The following is a 17,186-nucleotide window of genomic DNA, read 5'->3' as shown; positions in this document are numbered from 1 at the left end:
GCCCATGGCTTTATAACACAGGCCTAGTGCTCCCCTTGGTCCCGTCTGCTGCTCTGCTCCACCTTGTCCTTGGCCCCTACGCCTGGAACAGCCGCCTCCTTAATTCCCCCTTGAAGTGCTGCATTTTGAGCTGGTGCTCTGCACTGCCTCTCCCCCACCAACCAGGCTAGGCTTGTCAATCAAACAGCCCCCTCCCCCCGCCCTCACTGCCCTCATCCTGGTGAGCGCCACCACTCTAGTCATTGGTTGTGCACAAATACCCCCTGCTTGCCTAAGAGCCCGCCACTTACCTGGTCTGGCAGCTCCCTCCCCATTCATGTTACCTGCACAGGTTGGGAGCTGCTTGGAATGGAGACCTTGTCTGATCTGTGTGTCCCATGCTGAAGGACTTGCTAGCTTCGATCCTGGTCTCGCAGATGGAAAAGGCAGCGGACTGATGTCAGTCTGGATGACGCAGGTCTGTGCAATGTGACGTATCGGAATGAAGCTGGAATAGTTACATGGGTCCTCTTCTGTGATGTAAACATGGCAAAGCCCCATAGAACTTACTCTAGGGAGCAGTCCTGCCCGGGGGGATGGACGGGCCACAACTTAATAGCTCTCATCTAACTGTCCTCTTCCTAGGATGTGTCCCCCACAAACAGGTGCTCACTGAACTGGGAGAACCATGTGCTCACCTCACTCTGTCTGTACGGCCGTTCATGCAGAGGTGCCCATGGCAGGGAGTTATGCCTGCTGCAGTGAGATTCCCCTCTGTGCCCCTTGTGACACAGTGGGAATTTTCTGTAATATGTTTTTTGTCCTGTGTGCTGCAGTTTCCCCTATAATTTGCATGGCTACCCAGTTGGGTTGGGGGAGGGGGAAGGACTGCGTTGGCTCTCAAGGAAGACTAAAGGCTTTTGTACACTTGACATGCTGCAGTGGCAGCCTTTCAGTATAGATACTTCCTATGGCACCCATCAGTGTAGGTAACCCATCTCCCCCAGAGGCAGTAGCTAAGTCAGTGGAAGAATTCTTCTGTTGACCTAGGGCCGTCTACGCCTGGGTGTGGATTCTTCATACCCCTGAGAGAGAGAGCTGGGTCAGCCTCATTTGTTAGTGTAGACCAGGCCTAAGAGACCTAGGTGCACATGTGTCACCAAGCGGTCTAGGCACGGTGAATGGGTTTTGAAAGAGGACTGGCCGAGGCTGACCCATGCCAATGGAAGATCTGAGAAGGCAGTGGAAAGTCCACTTGCCGGGATACTGACACCTAGCAACCAATGGCCCTGAGGGAGGAGGGTTTCCCCACCTCTCAGCTGGGAGGCTGAGCTAAGGCCCCAGCTCAGAACAAAGGACTGGAAGGTGTGGGGGGGGGAGTTAAGGGGGACTTGTGGAAGAAACTTGGCGCTCTCCTGCCTGGGAACTGATGAAGGAGGGAAGTCAGAGACAGAGCCTGAAAATAGAGTTCACTACAGCTTGGTTGGGCTCTGGGCTGACCAGAATGGTTGATGGTTTAACCTTCGTCTCTGCGCTAACCTGAGGACGGCCTGTGCTGTGTTCCAGTTGATTAATAAACCTGGCTGTTTTATACTGGCTGGGGTGCATTGGCCCCTGCAGAGTGGACAAGTCTCTCTTCCAGGCGTCTGGCTCAGTTGCTCATGCTGGGAAGCAGGAGGGCTGAAGTCCCAGAGGAGGTGAGGCTGCATGGCTGATCCTGAAGGAAGAACGAGACCCTTGGAGCTCTGGCACATCAAAGGGGTTCCTCCAGGGACTGTTTCAAAGTGGGGGCCTAACACCAGTCCTGTGGAGTTGTGACACTCCTGTCAGGGGACTCTCTGCCTTTTCAACTTGTCTGTCCAAGTCTTCCCCAGAGTCCCTTTGACAGATCAGGAAATACTGAGAGTTCTGGGTGAAAACGGGGCTCGGATAGAGCTCTGTCTCCCCCATGTCAGTAAGTTTTGTTCCTTTATCGGCCCAGTGGCCATTGGAAATCCGTACTGCTGTCAGCCAGCCCGCCGGTCTGCTGCTCATGCTGTCAGGCACGTAGAGTAGGGAGCACCTGCAGCAAGTCCACAGAGCTGAACTTGCTGCTCTGGCTCTCCTGGGTGTTGGGATGGTGAAGTGAGCGGCTGTGAAAAGCAAAGAGAATAATGTGCTGACAGACAATAGCTACAGCCTAGCAGTCTCTCTGCTCCCCCAAATGGGCCTTGGAAAGGTGTTCTCCCCAGCAAAAACCTCCTCAGGCTGGCCTGGGAGGGCGCCGGGAAAGCAGTCCTGTTTCCTCTCCCATGCTTTGAGCATGTGCAGCCATTTGCTGAGGCAGTGGCAGCCCTGGTGGGCATGAGGAAGGCAATACACCAGACACACACTGTCTTGCTCACCCCTCGCCCAGGCTAGACTCTTCTGGAGAGGGGCAGGGGAGCTGACTTGGACCCTTCCTGGGACTGGTGAATGTCCGTTTTGCCAGGCTCAGTTGGCACATCCCTGATGTTGCACGCTGCTTTACGGAAGTGCTGCCGGCACGTTTTCTTACCCAGTGTTTGGGGGAGGAAGGGATTGGATCTACAAGCCAAGACAGTGCGGAGGCAGCATACGGGGTCCCATCATGAGTATTGCTCATAAGTCATATGCACGAGGGTTAGTTCAGTCTTGCCTTGTTAGCTCAGCTGCTAATCGCATCCAGCCCGAAAGACACTGCCTTTTTCTTCTGTCAGCCATGTTTTTGCAATGCTTAGGAATAGTGACTCCGTAACAAGGGTTGTAAGCAGGTGTCTACCCATGTCTGTAACTCCAGCATATCAGGACGTTTTCCTAACCGTATCCCCTGGGGGAATGTCTCCAAAAGAGCTAGCGGTGGATTTGGCAAAGCATAGGGCATTATCTGATTCCTTTGTGAGGTTGCCCTTGAAGTAGGATCCCTAGACCTGGCCAGGAGCAGCACAGTATATATGCAGAGCACATGGGCTCGCAAAGCTGCAGCAAAGAATGGAGAGGAACAATAGCTCATCAAGTGGGGGAGGAGGGACTTGCACTAACTGGAATTGTTCACTCTCTCAAATCCCCCGGATGGCGAGGCAAGCAGCATGCTGATCCAGTTTGCAGCTGGTATCCAGCTCCTGCTGTACTGCAAGCACAGGCTGTGTCCACACTAATGAGTCAAGGGATTCCCCTGTGGGCCTGACCTCATGGCTAGGGATGGTGGGAGTGCTGGGGGAGACTGGCTGCAAGCATTTTACCACCTTGTTGGCCAGACCTGTCCTGAGGAGGGTTAGATGGCATGGTGGTTAGACCTGCCTGTGGCCAGTATATGCTAGTGCTAGCCCTAGTGAACTGCCCCAGTGCTAGACCAACGGGGAGAGAATTCCCTGAAGGTCTCTGTGCACCTACATACAGCCAGAGAAGGCAACTGAACAATAGACATGGTAACAAATAAGCAAGTGTCTGGTACTTGTCTTTGGGCTCCCCGGAGAGCGCTGTGCACACAAAGGTCTGTCTATGCTGCTGCTCTGGAAGGAAGATCACTACTTGCAATGTGCTGGTCACATGATGTGAACACCCATCATCCCTTCCTCTCTGGAGAGGACCATGACACCAGCTGGGAACGGTCCCAGATAAAACAGTCAAACCCCAGCTCTGCGTAGGCCTGATATATGCTGGAAAGCAACATGGCGTCAGGATGTGTGTTAACCATGACTTAGCACTCAGATGTGCTGGTTCGTGGTTCTGTGGCCCTCATGCCAGCTAGGGTCCATTGTAGGGCTAACCCCAGCCAGCTGGGCTGATCCACTGTCCAGCGTGACTGCACTCCTCTCTAGGGAGCGTAGCACCGTGCAGGTTGACGTGCTCTGACCCTGAGCGTTCCCAGCGTCGCCAAACCCTGAGAGGGGACCGAAGCACATCCTGGCCTCTGCAGCCTGTCGGGACCACTCCGTGATGTCAGTGTGCTAGCCATGATGGCATGGAATGAGCCGGGGAGGCGGCTAGCTTGGGGGGAGGATGGCTCCCTAAGGCCCGCGCAGGCATCCTGGGGCTTGATAATCGTAGGTGTGAAGCCCTCTTGGTGCATCTCGTGGGAGGGTGCTGCTGAGCCCTAGCGTCTGTCGGCCTCTACCTCCCGAGAGGAAACGGTTGCTCAGCAACTTCTTCTCAACCAGCTGTCGCATGCTCCCCTTTGTCATGTCCTGACACATGCGCAGCTGCTCAGAGCCGGGTGGTGCTCAAGCTGCTTGCACCAGTCAGCTGTACTTGGGGTTGGGGCGGGTTCAGTCTCCCAGTCCAGGGCTGTGGGGCCATGCAGCGAATGCCTGCAGACCCCTCTGTGCGCATGCCGGCTGGCATGAGTAGTACAGTCACACACACCGTGCTTTCAGCTTAGCGGCTGCCTTGGCAGAGTCTGCAGCTGCCTCCCAGCAGGGCTCGGTGGGCAAAACACTGGGAAGCCCTCTGCTGTTGCTGCTGATCCCTCCGGGACTGGGGGCTTGTTCTGGTCTGTGGCGGCGAATAGTTGGCATGACCTTGACTCTTCCCCTATTCAGAGTGAGCAATGGGCTTGCTGAGCTGGAATAATGGGGGTCGTGCTGCAATTCTCAGTCACCCGTGGAAGAATTTGCCCGAATCAGCGACAGCCCCTGCTCACTCAGTATTCGGAGACCATGTGCCCAGTGCATAGAGCAACAGACTTGTGTGCAGGCCTTCACTGGCAGCCCAAACCCCTGTGCGGCCCTGGACCTGCCACTCAACCTCTTTGTCCATCCGCTAACTCTGCTGTAAAACTGCAGGAAGCAGCGAGACCTCGGTGGGCAGCAGACACTGCCTCTGCTGTGAGCTTTCCCGGCGAGTGTAGTTAATCACCTGGAAAACAACCACAGCACAGGCCCTGGTGCGGGGATAAATCAGAACTTGTACAGGCGAAATAATACATCAGCCACCAGTGTGTCAATAATTCATTGCACTTAAAATCCGTCGCTGCCTGCAGCAGGTGTAGCCCCGCTCTCAGACAGCACAGAGCAGGCTGCCTTTAATTCCTGATTTACCTGCATGTCAAACTGCATCGGGCAGTGCAGGGAGGATGGGGCCACTCCCTGGGGCCCTTCAGTGCGGGACCTTCAGCCCTCTTTTCTAGATGGGCTCTGCTATTGAAGCTGCTGCCCCGGCATGGGTGTGTTTGGGGTCTTGAAGGGGTTAACTCCCCCTGTGGATTCCCTCTTCCCTAGAGTGTGTGGGGTGGCTGGTTCTTGGGCTCATGTGTGGGAGCCCTTTGAAGGCAAGTGCAGCGTGGGGTTCCCCAGGGGGCCATGCTTCCTGAAGAGGAGAAGTTATCCTATCTTCTCCCCGACTCAGGCCCCTTCCGGGCAGCTGCTGCTTTAGAGCTGTGATTTGGGGGGAGGTTTCCATCTCCCAAACTTCAGCTGAGCCCCTTGTGGTTCCTGGCCTGAAGGGCGGCAGGGATGGTACTAAATTCCCTGTGGGCGAGTTGCCTGTAAGCAGCAGCTCCCTTGTGTTAGGAACCTTTGCAGCGAGGCTGGATAGGAGAGCTCCCATCTGTGCGCAGACACGTCCCAGCCTTTGGGTGTGTAAGGGAGGCAGACAGACTGCTCCGCAGGCGCTGGGCTGCTCAGATGGCTGCTCCGGCATGACAGCAAATCAACTGCAATAGCATTTTTGCAGCTGGAAACAGCCAGGACTCCATTGCTTGAGCCACTTAGACGTGGACTGGCTGAAGTGTGAGCGAATAACAGTGTGGAACAATGCTGTGCTGGTCCCAGGAGATGGGCTGGGCTTCTCCAGCTCTGGTTCTGCATGTCTGAACATCGTTTTGGAATCAGCTTCTGGCCTTGCCCCTCAGAATGAGGGCCCTGGGGTTTGGCAGGCTCCTGCATCCTCCCCCCTTCCCATGAAACTGGCCCTGCCTCTAAACTGCCTGCTTCAGAAAGGCACCTTGCTGAGCGTGGCCCATGACCCTGTGGCTTCTGTGCCTCTCGCACCAGAACAAGTACAGATCAATGTATGTAACCATCAGCTACTGAATAAATATAGATCTTCCATGTTGATGCGGTGAGACCCTAGTTCTCCGTCTGTAGCCGGCGGAGTGTGGAGGGCAGGCAGAGCCGAGCAGTGCAGTGCTGCCGGGCAAAGGCAGTCCGGGAAGCAGCCTTTCCTAAGGGCATGGTGAGTGGCTGGCTTCTGGAGTGTGCCTCTTCCTTTATCTGGTGCATTGCCCGGCCCTGTGTGTGTTCCTGGCTGGTACAAATGTCTCTTTTCATTGTGCTCCTCTCCCTCCCCTGAACCTGTCAGTCCGTCGGGCCGTTCCCCTGCTTGGCAGCTGGTTCGTACGCTGAACTAGAACACAAGCCTAGGAGTGTGCATGTGTGTGTGCGCGCTGCAAGGACGTCCATTGCCTGGGCTCTGCTCCCATCAGCCTGCGATACTTGCACTGCTCCCATCAGTGCACCCCTCTGCCTCCCAGCTATCCACGCTGCTTCTGCTTCTGGCTCACTTGGTGCTTTCCCCGTGTCCCCACCTGCCGCAGGGGCTGAGCCGGGGTCAGCTGTTGCTGCTCCCTGCCGATTAGGAAGTGGGCTATGCAGAGAGGAGCGGAAGTGGCTGCTGTTCTGTATGGGGTAGTCCCAAATCCTCTCCCAGGTTTGCACTGCAGTGTCTGGTGCCAGAACCATGCACCCCCTCCCTGCTCAGCTCTTCAGGGACTGCTCCCCATACACCTGAATTAATCAGTCCTTCAGAATTAGAAGCCTGAGTCCCTCCTTGGCAGACGATGGCGGTTGGCTAGCTGAGGGCTACAGACGTGTGGAAGATGGCTGTGAATGGGTTAGAGACTTGTGGGCAGATGTGCTCTGTTTTGTAATTGACTGTTAGTCGTGGCAAATGGCGTCTGCTCCCGAACAATGGATTGAATTCGTTAGCTTCCCAGCCAGGGAGGCAGCGCAAGGGAACCGGCTTTGTGCAGACAGTAGCTATGACAGTAAAACTCTTTTTGGGAGGAGAACGGAGCTCAGCTCAGCTCCTTGGTGATGTGATTCTTCAGCTGCCAGGAGGAAGGGAGGCCGCCTGCCCGGTGATTGGGAAGAAATCTCGTTGTCTTTGATTGTGAGTAGCTCTGGTAGTCAGCCGACAGTGCCTGCTTCCTGCATCTGGCACTCTGCGCGAACAGATCTTTCGTTCAGAGAGCCAGTGTGATGCGGCGGGGGCCCTGGGAGATGCTGTGTAAGATTGTGTTCAGATGGGCTTGGAGATGCAGGACTGAGCTGTTGGCTTGTGTAGCCTCGGGTCTGGTTAAAGGTTGGTTTTCCTGGTGCTTAGGTCCCCTTGTGTGTGTTGTGGGGTGTACGTCATTCCCTCAGGTGGGTTCGCCGTGAAGCAGGCGGCTGGAAGTAAGATTGTGGCCCGATGTTTGCTGCTTGCCCGGTTCACTGTCTCAGGCGCTGAGGCCACAAGCTCAGCTGGAGCCCTAGTTGGATCCAGGGAGTGCTAGGGAAGATGCCGTCTAGCGTCCCAGAGTGAAGTCCAGCTGTAAATAAGCTGGGAGAAGGGTGGGTGGGTGGGTGGGGAGTTGTCTTACCAGGCCCCTCATCTCTGGGCACTGGACCTTGATCCCTGGCTGTCCTGCCAGCAAACCAGAGTCCAGCATGCACGACACCAGCCGCTTTCCAGCCCTAGAGCAAGTCAGACCCTTGATTTTCCACAAGGATGAAGAAAAATGTAGCCTATAGGGAGAGAATTCTGTAGCCAGTCGCACGTGATTTGAGCCAGTGCTCTCCCCGTCTTCCTTCATGCTGGCGTCCATCTCCCTGCTGATGGGAGGTGGGGAAGAGAGGTGCCCATTCAGGATATTTTTCTTCTGTAGTCTCTCCTCGAGCTGCTGCCTTGTCTAATGGTCTCTGCTCAGGCCTTAGTCAAAGCAACAGCCGTGTTGCTCTTGCTGCTGCAGGCAGCCCTGTGTGCAGTGCTAACAGGACTGCATTGTGGTGTACGCTGAAGGAGGCAAACACGGGGATGGGGGCGTGTGCGCAGAGGGACCTCTCCTGAGGCTTGTGACTTGTCCTTGGAACAGATGGTGCTGGTGGGATAAGGGGCCTTTTCCTCCTAGGTCGTTGGCTTGCCACCAATCCAGGTGCATAGTTCCTGCAGCTCTTTACCGGTCCCTAGGCAGAGCTGGGCTAGGAAGAGTTAACTGCGGGGGGCGGGGGGTGCTGATCTGGTCCCTGACTGGCTTGGGTTCAGGGAGGTCTCCTCCCGCTGCACTGTCGGGAGGGCACTCGCTGGCAGTCCCAATCCTGGGCCCTTCAGCGTGGGGCCCGTGACTCTGACTCTAACAGAGGTGCAGAGGGCTGCACCTCTGTATATAGGCTTGGCAGAGTTTCTGGGGTTTTTTAAGCTTTTTTATATTTTTATCCATTCAGATTTTCACAGTGGTGGGAAATTATGGGGGAGGGGGCAAACAGCAGGGGAGACAATGATTTAATGACTGTACACGCTAAGACTAAAAAAGTTAAAGCTCTGTAACCGTTAAACGGTCAAAACCCTATGTCCGAATAGCCAAAGTAAATGGCCTTCAATGAACCTCTGCATTTTCAGGCAGCATTTTTCTTTCTCGGCCTAGCTGTCCATGTCCGTTATCAGTGGAAGTATTTTTGTGTCTATTTGTCTGGTGAAGTGGCTGTTTGTTGACCTTTGCCGATAATCTGACCCTACTAAACCTGTTTATGTTGCAGTAGTGCAGAGTGGGGGCTGGGGGCTGCACACACCCAGGGAGAGGCAGTCTCAGCCCTAAGAGCCCCCCGAATCCATCCAAAGGGAGCAGGGAAGGGAGGCCCAGAGCTGTGGGGTGATGGGCCAGTGGGGCACAGCCTGTGGAGGGGATGAACTGGAGTTCAGATTGGCGAGCAGCCTGGTGCCATCCCTGGAGGTGTTGGGGATTGGAGACAGGACCTGGCTGACACCCCTGTCCTGCTTGCTGCTCCCAGGGTCTGGCTCCACCTGGGTTGTCCTCCTAGGCCTCTCCCAGGGCTCAGGGCTGGGGCCTGGTCCACGGGTCCATTCATGCCCTTGCCTGATTGGAGAGGTTCATGCTCCAGGGGCTCCTGTCTGTTCCCAAGATGGTTCATCTTGTGCAAACGGAGTGAGCCAGCTCTGGGGCCTGGGGAAGGCGACTATCCAGCTTCCCAGTGGGCCCCACTGGTGCTCCTGTGGGCAGTCTGCAAACGGGAGCATGCCTCCCAGAGGTGGCTGCACTAGGCCAGGCCTGAGGCACACTGGCGGGGGTCGTGTGTGCTCTGAGATGCTGCCCGTCCTGCACCTGTCCTGTGGTTCATGGGGAAGCACTTCAGTGGCTGTTCTCCTCGTGTTACCCTCCGCCCCAGAGCCTGCGCCCAGGATTGCCCGCTGCAAAGAGCTACGTGCTGGTGCTTAGCAACAGGTAGGGCCAGTTATCCTGGGAGTGCCTGGTGGAATCCTGGACAGTAACCAAGGGCACAAGCTGTACCGGGCCCCGTCTGACCGGAGCCTCATGCCACAGCTTGGCGTTGGAGGCTCTGTCACCCTTCTGTGTCGCTGTCTGTCTGGCCATGGTGGGTGGTGAAGCTAGCCGGAGTGAGGGCGGGGGGTGCTGCCTTGGCAGGGGGTGCTGTACAGAAGCATGGATTTCTAGGGCCTGGCAGAGAAGGGGACGTGGGGAGAATGAGTTCTGTGCTGAGTGACGTTGGTACCGCAGGAGAAGCAGCCAGGCTGGTGCCCCATTGCCTGCCTGTGCTCGGCGTGGCTGCGGAGTGGCAGCCCTCAAGGGATCCGAGGGTGGCAACGGTGGAGACAATTCCTGAGATGAACTGAAGGCTCAGGACTGCTCAGCCTGTCTCTCGCTGGGGACCCTTCCATTCCCGTGATGGGAGCGAGGGCTTCCTCCTCTGTGCCCCTGTTGCCAGTGCCACCCCCAGCAGGATCTGATGCTGCTCCTCGGCCCGTGGTCAGCGTGGCTGATCTCGACCAGTGTGGGGTGCTGAACCAGGGCCCCAAACCTCCTGGGCCTTGGCCTTGGCACAATAGATCACTGACTCTTACTGGCCTAGAGCATCCCGGGGCCATGTCTCGCCGTTCTGCCCCCTCTGCCCAGCCTCAGCTGGTTGGTAAGTCAGTCCCCTCCCACCGAAGAGACCTGGTCTCGTAGCATCCCCCTCCCCCCCAGTCACTCCCTCTGCGTGGGGGCAGGGATTGGGGCAGCTCCCTGGCTCCAGTGGGTGGAAACTGCCTTCTGCTGGCTGGCCAGGGCTGCAGTGCTGGGCCTGTGGATAGTCTCCCGCTACTGGGCACCCAGCTAACTCTCCGCATCCCTTCTTCCCTTGCAGCAGTGTCGGGAGGTAGCGCGTCTGCCAGTCAGGGCTGTGCCCTGTGCGGGGGAGAGGCCCCGGAACAGGAGGGTAGCCGGTAGCTAGCCGCCAGGCTGCCCAGCGATGTACAAAGAGAGCGGGTCATGTGGTGCCGAGCCTGATGTGCTCGCGGAGAAGGAGATCCAGGGGTGGCAGAGCAGGTCGGCTGCCCTCGGCAGGTGGACGAGACCCGTGGGCAGCCCGCTCCTGGGGGGAAGCACGGCCGGGGTGAGGGAGAGACAGAGCTGTTGTCAGGGCTGCTGCAGTTCTCAGCTCTGCCTTGCACAGCACCAGGCCCTTCCGCTACTACACGCATGCAGGCGCCTGGTGTTTTTCAGAACCTCCAACACCCCCCACGCCAGGCATGGCCTTCTGGTCTCGCTCAGCGGCCTCCCTCCTGGAGTAGGTGGCTTCCACCCTCGCACGGTGGGACTTCCTGGTGGTTGCTCCTGGGACCTAGACCTAGACCCTGCCTTGGCAGCTCCGGATCAAGGGCACAGCCCTAGCTGAATGGGACTGGTCTCCCTCAGTCAGAGCTGAGCTGTCCCCAGGGGGGCGCTGTGCGAACGCTAGAGGAGGGAGCAGGAGGAAGCACGCTGTGGGTCGCAGGGGAGTTGCCCAGGGGGCTGCCCCAGGATGTGCTCTGCTGAGGATTAGTGCCTATGTGACTTGCTGTTGGAGCAGAGGCCAGCATCCTCCACAGTCCAGGACTTCTTGGCAGAGAATGGTTCTGGGGCTGGGGGAGAGCCCCCAGAGACGCCCAAGCTGTGTGATCTGGGCTTGGGTTTAACACCCAAACAAGGGAAGCTTCTCCCCAGGCAGGGTGCACTCTGCGACGGGTCCAGTGTCCTCCGTATCCGCCTGGCAGCGCTTCTGGGAGGGTGGGGCACGTGGGCCTGGCTCTGCGGGGGGCCCTCCGTCATTCACTGGCCCTTCCTTTAGCCCTACCCTGGTGGAGACAGAGCTGGCCAAAGGTCACTCTCTAATGGCCCTGTCTGAATGGGTCGGGTCACCACTAATGCAGGGTGAAGGATTGCGTCCAGGGGCCCCGTACTAGATCCTCCAGAGCTGAGGGGTCTGGCCCATTGTTGCCACTTCCACCCCGGCAGGGAAACACACACAGGCCTTCGACCGCGCTCCAAACTCGTTCATTGGAGCAGCTCAGGCCTGGTGCTAGAAGCCCCATCTTGAGAGAGGCCCGAGACTTGGTGGCGCTGCTGCCTGTTCCATTGCAGCAACCTGCTTCCCCAGGCTCCGCTCAAGGGCATGCTTGTGGCACCTACAAATCTAGGGCAAGGCTCAAAGCTGAGTGGCTGGGTAAAGGTCTCTGCCACTTCCCGCAGAGAGGGTACAGGTGCCCACCCTAGGGATGGTGCAGGTAACTCAGGCTAACGGCTGGGAGGTTCTCGCCTGACATCCTCTCCTGTCACCTGTACGGGAAGGTTGGCAGCAGCTTTGCAGGCCTCTCTTGCAAGATGGTGCCTGCAGAGAGGGAAAGTAGCTTGCCCACCTGCCCCGTTTGCTGAGCTGGCACCAGGGGACTCCCCACATGGCGTGCTGTAACAGCAGTGGTGAAGTGTAGGGCGTAACAGAAACCCAGGCCAGGGTCCTTCCAGGTCTCCTTGGAGATCTGTCTGCTCTGAATCCCTTTCCTGGGTCACGTGTTCCTTTGCAAACGGTACGGCAGAGCCAGCCCCAGTAGTGTCACTGATACCCTGGGGGTGAGCAGCCAGCCCACAGACGCTCCTTGCACCGCTTGGCAGCAAGGAGACCTCTGGGCGTGGATGTAGAGGAGCCAGTGGGTTTGTGGCAGCACGTCTGGTACGTTTGCTGTCAGGGGCTCCTCCATGTTGCTGCTGACCAGAGGATGCCCACACTGGCTTCGATGTCGAGAAAATCCCGAGGCACTGGCTGCGCTCGGGGAGCAGGAAAGGAGGCAGGTGAGTGGATGTTGGTGAGAACGTGGCAGGAGGGACTCCACTGATGTACTCATGGGAATGGTTTGAGTTCATAGCTGTGATCCCTGGGCTGGTGGGGATCCTGGAGAGCTGCCAGGTCTCATGGTGCCTCTCTCCTTGCTTCCAGCTGTGTCTGTGGGTGGCCGCGCTCTTCATGGCAAAGACAGGAAGCCTCTAAATGCTCGGCGGCAGGGCTAGAGAGCTGTGGATGACGGGAAGCCCTGTGAGCGATGGCCCCGCGTGGATCTGCGTGTGGCTGTTCGTGTATGCGGGGTCAGAGGAGATGATCCCAATGGTCCCTTCTGGCCTTAGTCTGTCAGTCCCTGGGGACGGACTGTGAGCCCGTGCTGGCTCCCTGCATTGGAGCAGGGGGGATGGACTCTGTTCTGGGCAGCGTTCTCTTCCCGAAATGGAGCTGGCGTCTATCCAGAAGGCCAGGTGGAAGGGTTCGAGGGTAGTGAAGGAGCTGGGAGCCAGACCTGCCACAGCTTGGCCGAGGGACTCTTTGGATGCCAAGTGCTGTGACCTGTAAATCTGGATTGGGACTTTCCAGAATTGGAGCCTCCCGGTGGCTCCTTAGTCGCACTCGGGCAATGTCCTCACAGCGAGCGGCTGCGAGCCCCAGCGCCCGGGCTGACCGCGCTAAAACCAGCTAGATAGACACAGCAGGGTGGGCTCTGGAGCCTAGGCTGGGAGTGGGGTCAGAGCCGAAGCTGCCATGGCCACACTGCTATTTGTAGCATGGTGACTCGCTCCCATGGGCTGTGTAGACATACCCTTGTTTGGGTCCCAAGCCTATGTCTGTCCCCACACAAATCAGGTCAGCAAGCACTCAGGACCCGGGTCCTAGGGATCTGTTCTGGGAGTGGGTCGGGCCCAGTCCTGCTCTGACTGGGCCAAGCCCCGACACTTTGCAGTGTGGACGCAGGGCAAGCCACAGGCCTGTGTCAGAAGGTCAGTGTGGTGCAGAATGGATGTGTTAGCATGGCTGAGAGCCAGGTCCACAATCCAGTGTGGACACTCAAGTACAGGCTTGGAAACCCAGAGCCACAGGTGTGGGTCCCACCGAGCCAGGCTTAGTGTGCAGTGTCACCATACCCCTAGTGCCTGACTCCGACCGCTCCCCTTGCGTGGGGCGGCCGAGCCCTGGAGGGTTGAGGTTTTAGACTGTAAGCTCCCTCTTCCTAAGGGGTCTGTCTCCCAGCACATCTTGGGCACCTCTGTAACTATGTCCCTTCGGTGTGACAAGGGACAGAGTGCAGCCCTTCGGCACAAAGCAATTTGCTGTCCCGAGCCCTGGCACTAATGCGGCGCCGTGGGCTACGAGCAAGTGGCACTGTCCCGGCCACGGAGCTGCAACAGGCTGTGCCCAGCTGAAGGGAGGGGCTGGGGCAATTGGCCTGGCTTCAGCGCACTGCTCCTGGTCCGAGGGATGCTCCGCTTCCCGGGAGCACAGGGGATTGGCGTGCAGGCCGATAGAAAGGGGCTTGGAGGAGGGGGAGGAGGCAGGCTCACAGGCCCGTGAAGAGATGTGGAGACACCAGTGGGAGAAGGATGCGAAGGGAGTGGTGAGGCAGGAGCAGCTGGCGGTGGGTGGGGGAGACAAGGGAGCAGCGCTGATGACTGGGAAGGGATTCTCGTGGGGGTGAGAGTTGTGCTGGCAGCAGACAGCGAGGAGGGGTAGCTGCAGCCTGCTGTGAAGAGGAGGCTGTGTTTGGGCCAGCAGCAGCCATGAGCGTGTGGGAGAAACGCTGCTGCTGGCGTTTGGAGAAGCTGAAGGAGCTGAGGGTGGAAGCTGAGCCGTGCTGTGAGCACGTGGCTTGCAAGAGGGTGACTTGGGGGGAGCGAGCAGCCAGCGTTCGGCCTGTTGAGCTGACGGCAAAGCCATCTGTCCGCGGGCAGGCGGGCAGCAATGCAGGTGCTCAGGGTGGGGGTGAAGCCTGGGCATAAAGGTGGGAGTGGGGGTTTAAGAATGGATTCGAGGTCCCTGTGGGGCCGCCTCTGTGCCTTAGCCTCTGTTTGCCAGACACTGGGAATGGATCTCTGGACGATTCCCTGTTCTGTTCATTCCCTCTGGGGCACCTGGCACTGGCCACTGTCAGAGGACAGGACGCTGGGCTAGATGGACCCTTGGTCTGACCCAGTGTGGCCGTACGTATGTTCAGGGTGCAGAGCAGCTGCTCGGGAGTGGTGGTGGGAAGTGAAATGGTTTGGTGGGGAACAGGGCACAGCTGAGAGGGTAACTCGGAGGAGTATCTTGGCTCAGCACGGCACCTGCCCTAGCGCCAGCATGGGGCCGTGGGGCAGGGGCGGTGGCTGTGGAGCCTGCAGTGGGCCAGGAGAGGATTGTAATCGGCAGGGGTGGGGGAGGCTGGCCAGCATCTCGGGGGCAGGCGGGCATTGTAGGAGAGGCACCTGAGGACTAGTGTGGCTCAGAGGGTCGCTGAGCAATGCCTTGGCCAGCCTGGCACTGCCCATTCTCTGTGGTCACCAGGTGCACGTGCTCCATCATGAACCATCCCATGGGGCAAAGAGCAGTTGCTGGCAGGAAAAGGGGTGCAGGACACCACTCAGGGCAGAGCTGCAGCCCAACCGCATCCCCTCGCTCCTGGGCCAGGGCTCTGTGCTGCTGCGTTCTTGTCTGGCCTCTCTTAGAAGCCTTTTGCTAATAGCCCCAATGCTCCCTGCTGGAGTCCCCAGCGCCTGCTTGATGTGGGCTGGCTTAGTGCTGAGCGATTGGGGCGGGGAGGCGTTTGGGGCTCAGCCCAGGGTAACCTGGGGTGCCCCGTATACAGCCTTGCCGGCCTTACTGGACTGGGGATTGGGAGTGTAACTCCACCCCAACAGAAGGTGCTAGCCTTGGGGAAAGCATGTCTCCCTCCATCTTCCCAGCCTGCGGTGCCACCTCCCCCTCCCGCCCCCGACATGGCTCTGTTTGCTGGGCTGGGGGGTGTTCCCTTGGGTCACACTCTGGCTGTGGTGCAGCAGCTGTTCTGCCTTGTGCCCCAGGGAGGGAGCAGCCGTGGGGGACTGCGAGCTTTCAGGGGGTCATGGCCTGGTCTCCTTTCTCTGCTTGAAACAAAGCCAGTTTGGACATCCTGAGCAAGTGCCCCCATTGCAGGTCATTTCCCTGCCCCCAGCCCGGTTCTGCTGCTGATTGGGAAAGGCAGCGTCAGAGTCCAGCATCCCAGCTCTGCATAGCCGGGAGGCTTCCAGGAGCCCCGCTGGCCTTGGCCCTCGGGTGGCCTCCAGCTGCTGAACAGTCCTCCCCGTCTGTCTGCGTTCGGTTTTACAAGAGGGGAATTTCCCCAGGTGCAGGCCGGACAGGCAGCTGCTGTTTGCGATCGGGGCAAATGGCAAATGAAATGTAATGTGGATAAATGTAAAGTAATGCACATTGGAAAAAATAACCCCAACTATACATACAACATGATGGGGGCTAATTTAGCTACAACGAGTCAGGAAAAAGATCTTGGAGTTATCGTGGATAGTTCTCTGAAGATGTCCACGCAGTGTGCAGAGGCAGTCAAAAAAGCAAACAGGATGTTAGGAATCATTAAAAAGGGGATAGAGAATAAGACTGAGAATATATTATTGCCCTTATATAAATCCATGGTACGCCCACATCTCGAATACTGTGTACAGATGTGGTCTCCTCACCTCAAAAAAGATATTCTAGCACTAGAAAAGGTTCAGAAAAGAGCAACTAAAATGATTAGGGGTTTAGAGAGGGTCCCATATGAGGAAAGATTAAAGAGGCTAGGACTCTTCAGTTTGGAAAAGAGAAGACTAAGGGGGGACATGATAGAGGTATATAAAATCATGAGTGATGTTGAGAAAGTGGATAAGGAAAAGTTATTTACTTATTCCCATAATACAAGAACTAGGGGTCACCAAATGAAATTAATAGGCAGCAGGTTTAAAACAAATAAAAGGAAGTTCTTCTTCACGCAGCGCACAGTCAACTTGTGGAACTCCTTACCTGAGGAGGTTGTGAGAAGGCTAGGACTATAACAATGTTTAAAAGGGGACTGGATAAATTCATGGTGGCTAAGTCCATAAATGGCTATTAGCCAGGATGGGTAAGAATGGTGTCCCTAGCCTCTGTTCGTCAGAGGATGGAGATGGATGGCAGGAGAGAGATCACTTGATCATTGCCTTTTAGGTTCACTCCCTCAGGGGCACCTGGCATTGGCCACTGTCGGTAGACAGATACTGGGCTAGATGGACCTTTGGTCTGACCCGGTACGGCCTTTCTTATGTTCTTATGTTCTTATGCTTCTGCTCCACAGCCCGGGTGGGAGGAAGCAGCATGGGGACAGTGTGTGATATTTAGTGACCTGGATACAAGTGGCTGCTCTGTCTCCAAGGGCCCCTCTGGCCTTTGCTGCCACCCTAGTGAACAGGACGGGCTCCTGCCACGCGGGTCCCACCCTCTGGCTTGTCTCTGCTCAGTGCCTGGGCTGGGCATTGGGCTGTGGACTCCTAGCGGGCAGCGGGGCTCAGTGCGAGGTGGGGCTAGGGGGGATGAGGTTCTCCATGGGTGTTAGCACTGCTTGCCTGCCTTGGGGCAGTGCCTAGAGGCCAGGGACCTGCTGGGTTGGGTGCTGGCACAGATAGTCCAGGGGCCACAGGGCTGTCCTGAGTAAAATGAAAAGTTGAATTAAAAATTGGCTAACTGTTAGATCTCAAAATGTAATTGTAAATGGGGAATTGTCATCAAGTGGGTGTTTCCACCCGCAAAGATCAGTTCTAGGCCCGAGTCTATTTAACATCTTTATCAATGAGCTGGAAGAAAATATAAACTCATCACTGATTTGCTGATGATGCAAACATTGGGATGCGGTAAATAACAGAGGACAGATCTGAT

At 57.1% G+C, this 17,186-nt stretch overlaps 1 protein-coding gene across 4 annotated transcripts in view; it reads left to right on the top strand.

Annotated features, from left to right (window-relative positions):
- The window catches only part of DPYSL5 (dihydropyrimidinase like 5), a 106,961-nt gene that overhangs the window by 14,793 nt on the left and 74,982 nt on the right, over positions 1-17,186 (top strand). Inside the window, exon 2 of one of the 4 annotated variants that reach the window (XM_045009720.1) lies at positions 332-457. The exons of 2 other annotated variants lie outside the window; for them this stretch is intronic. The gene's annotated coding sequence lies outside the window, so the exon portion shown is untranslated. Of the gene's footprint in view, positions 1-331; positions 458-7,064; positions 7,087-17,186 lie in introns of those variants that run through there. One more of the 4 variants, XM_045009721.1, reaches the window with a different exon arrangement.

Source organism: Mauremys mutica, chromosome 3 (genome assembly GCF_020497125.1).
Source record: "Mauremys mutica isolate MM-2020 ecotype Southern chromosome 3, ASM2049712v1, whole genome shotgun sequence".
Lineage (NCBI taxonomy): Eukaryota > Metazoa > Chordata > Testudines > Geoemydidae > Mauremys > Mauremys mutica.
This window is presented reverse-complemented; position numbering and strand designations above follow the sequence as displayed.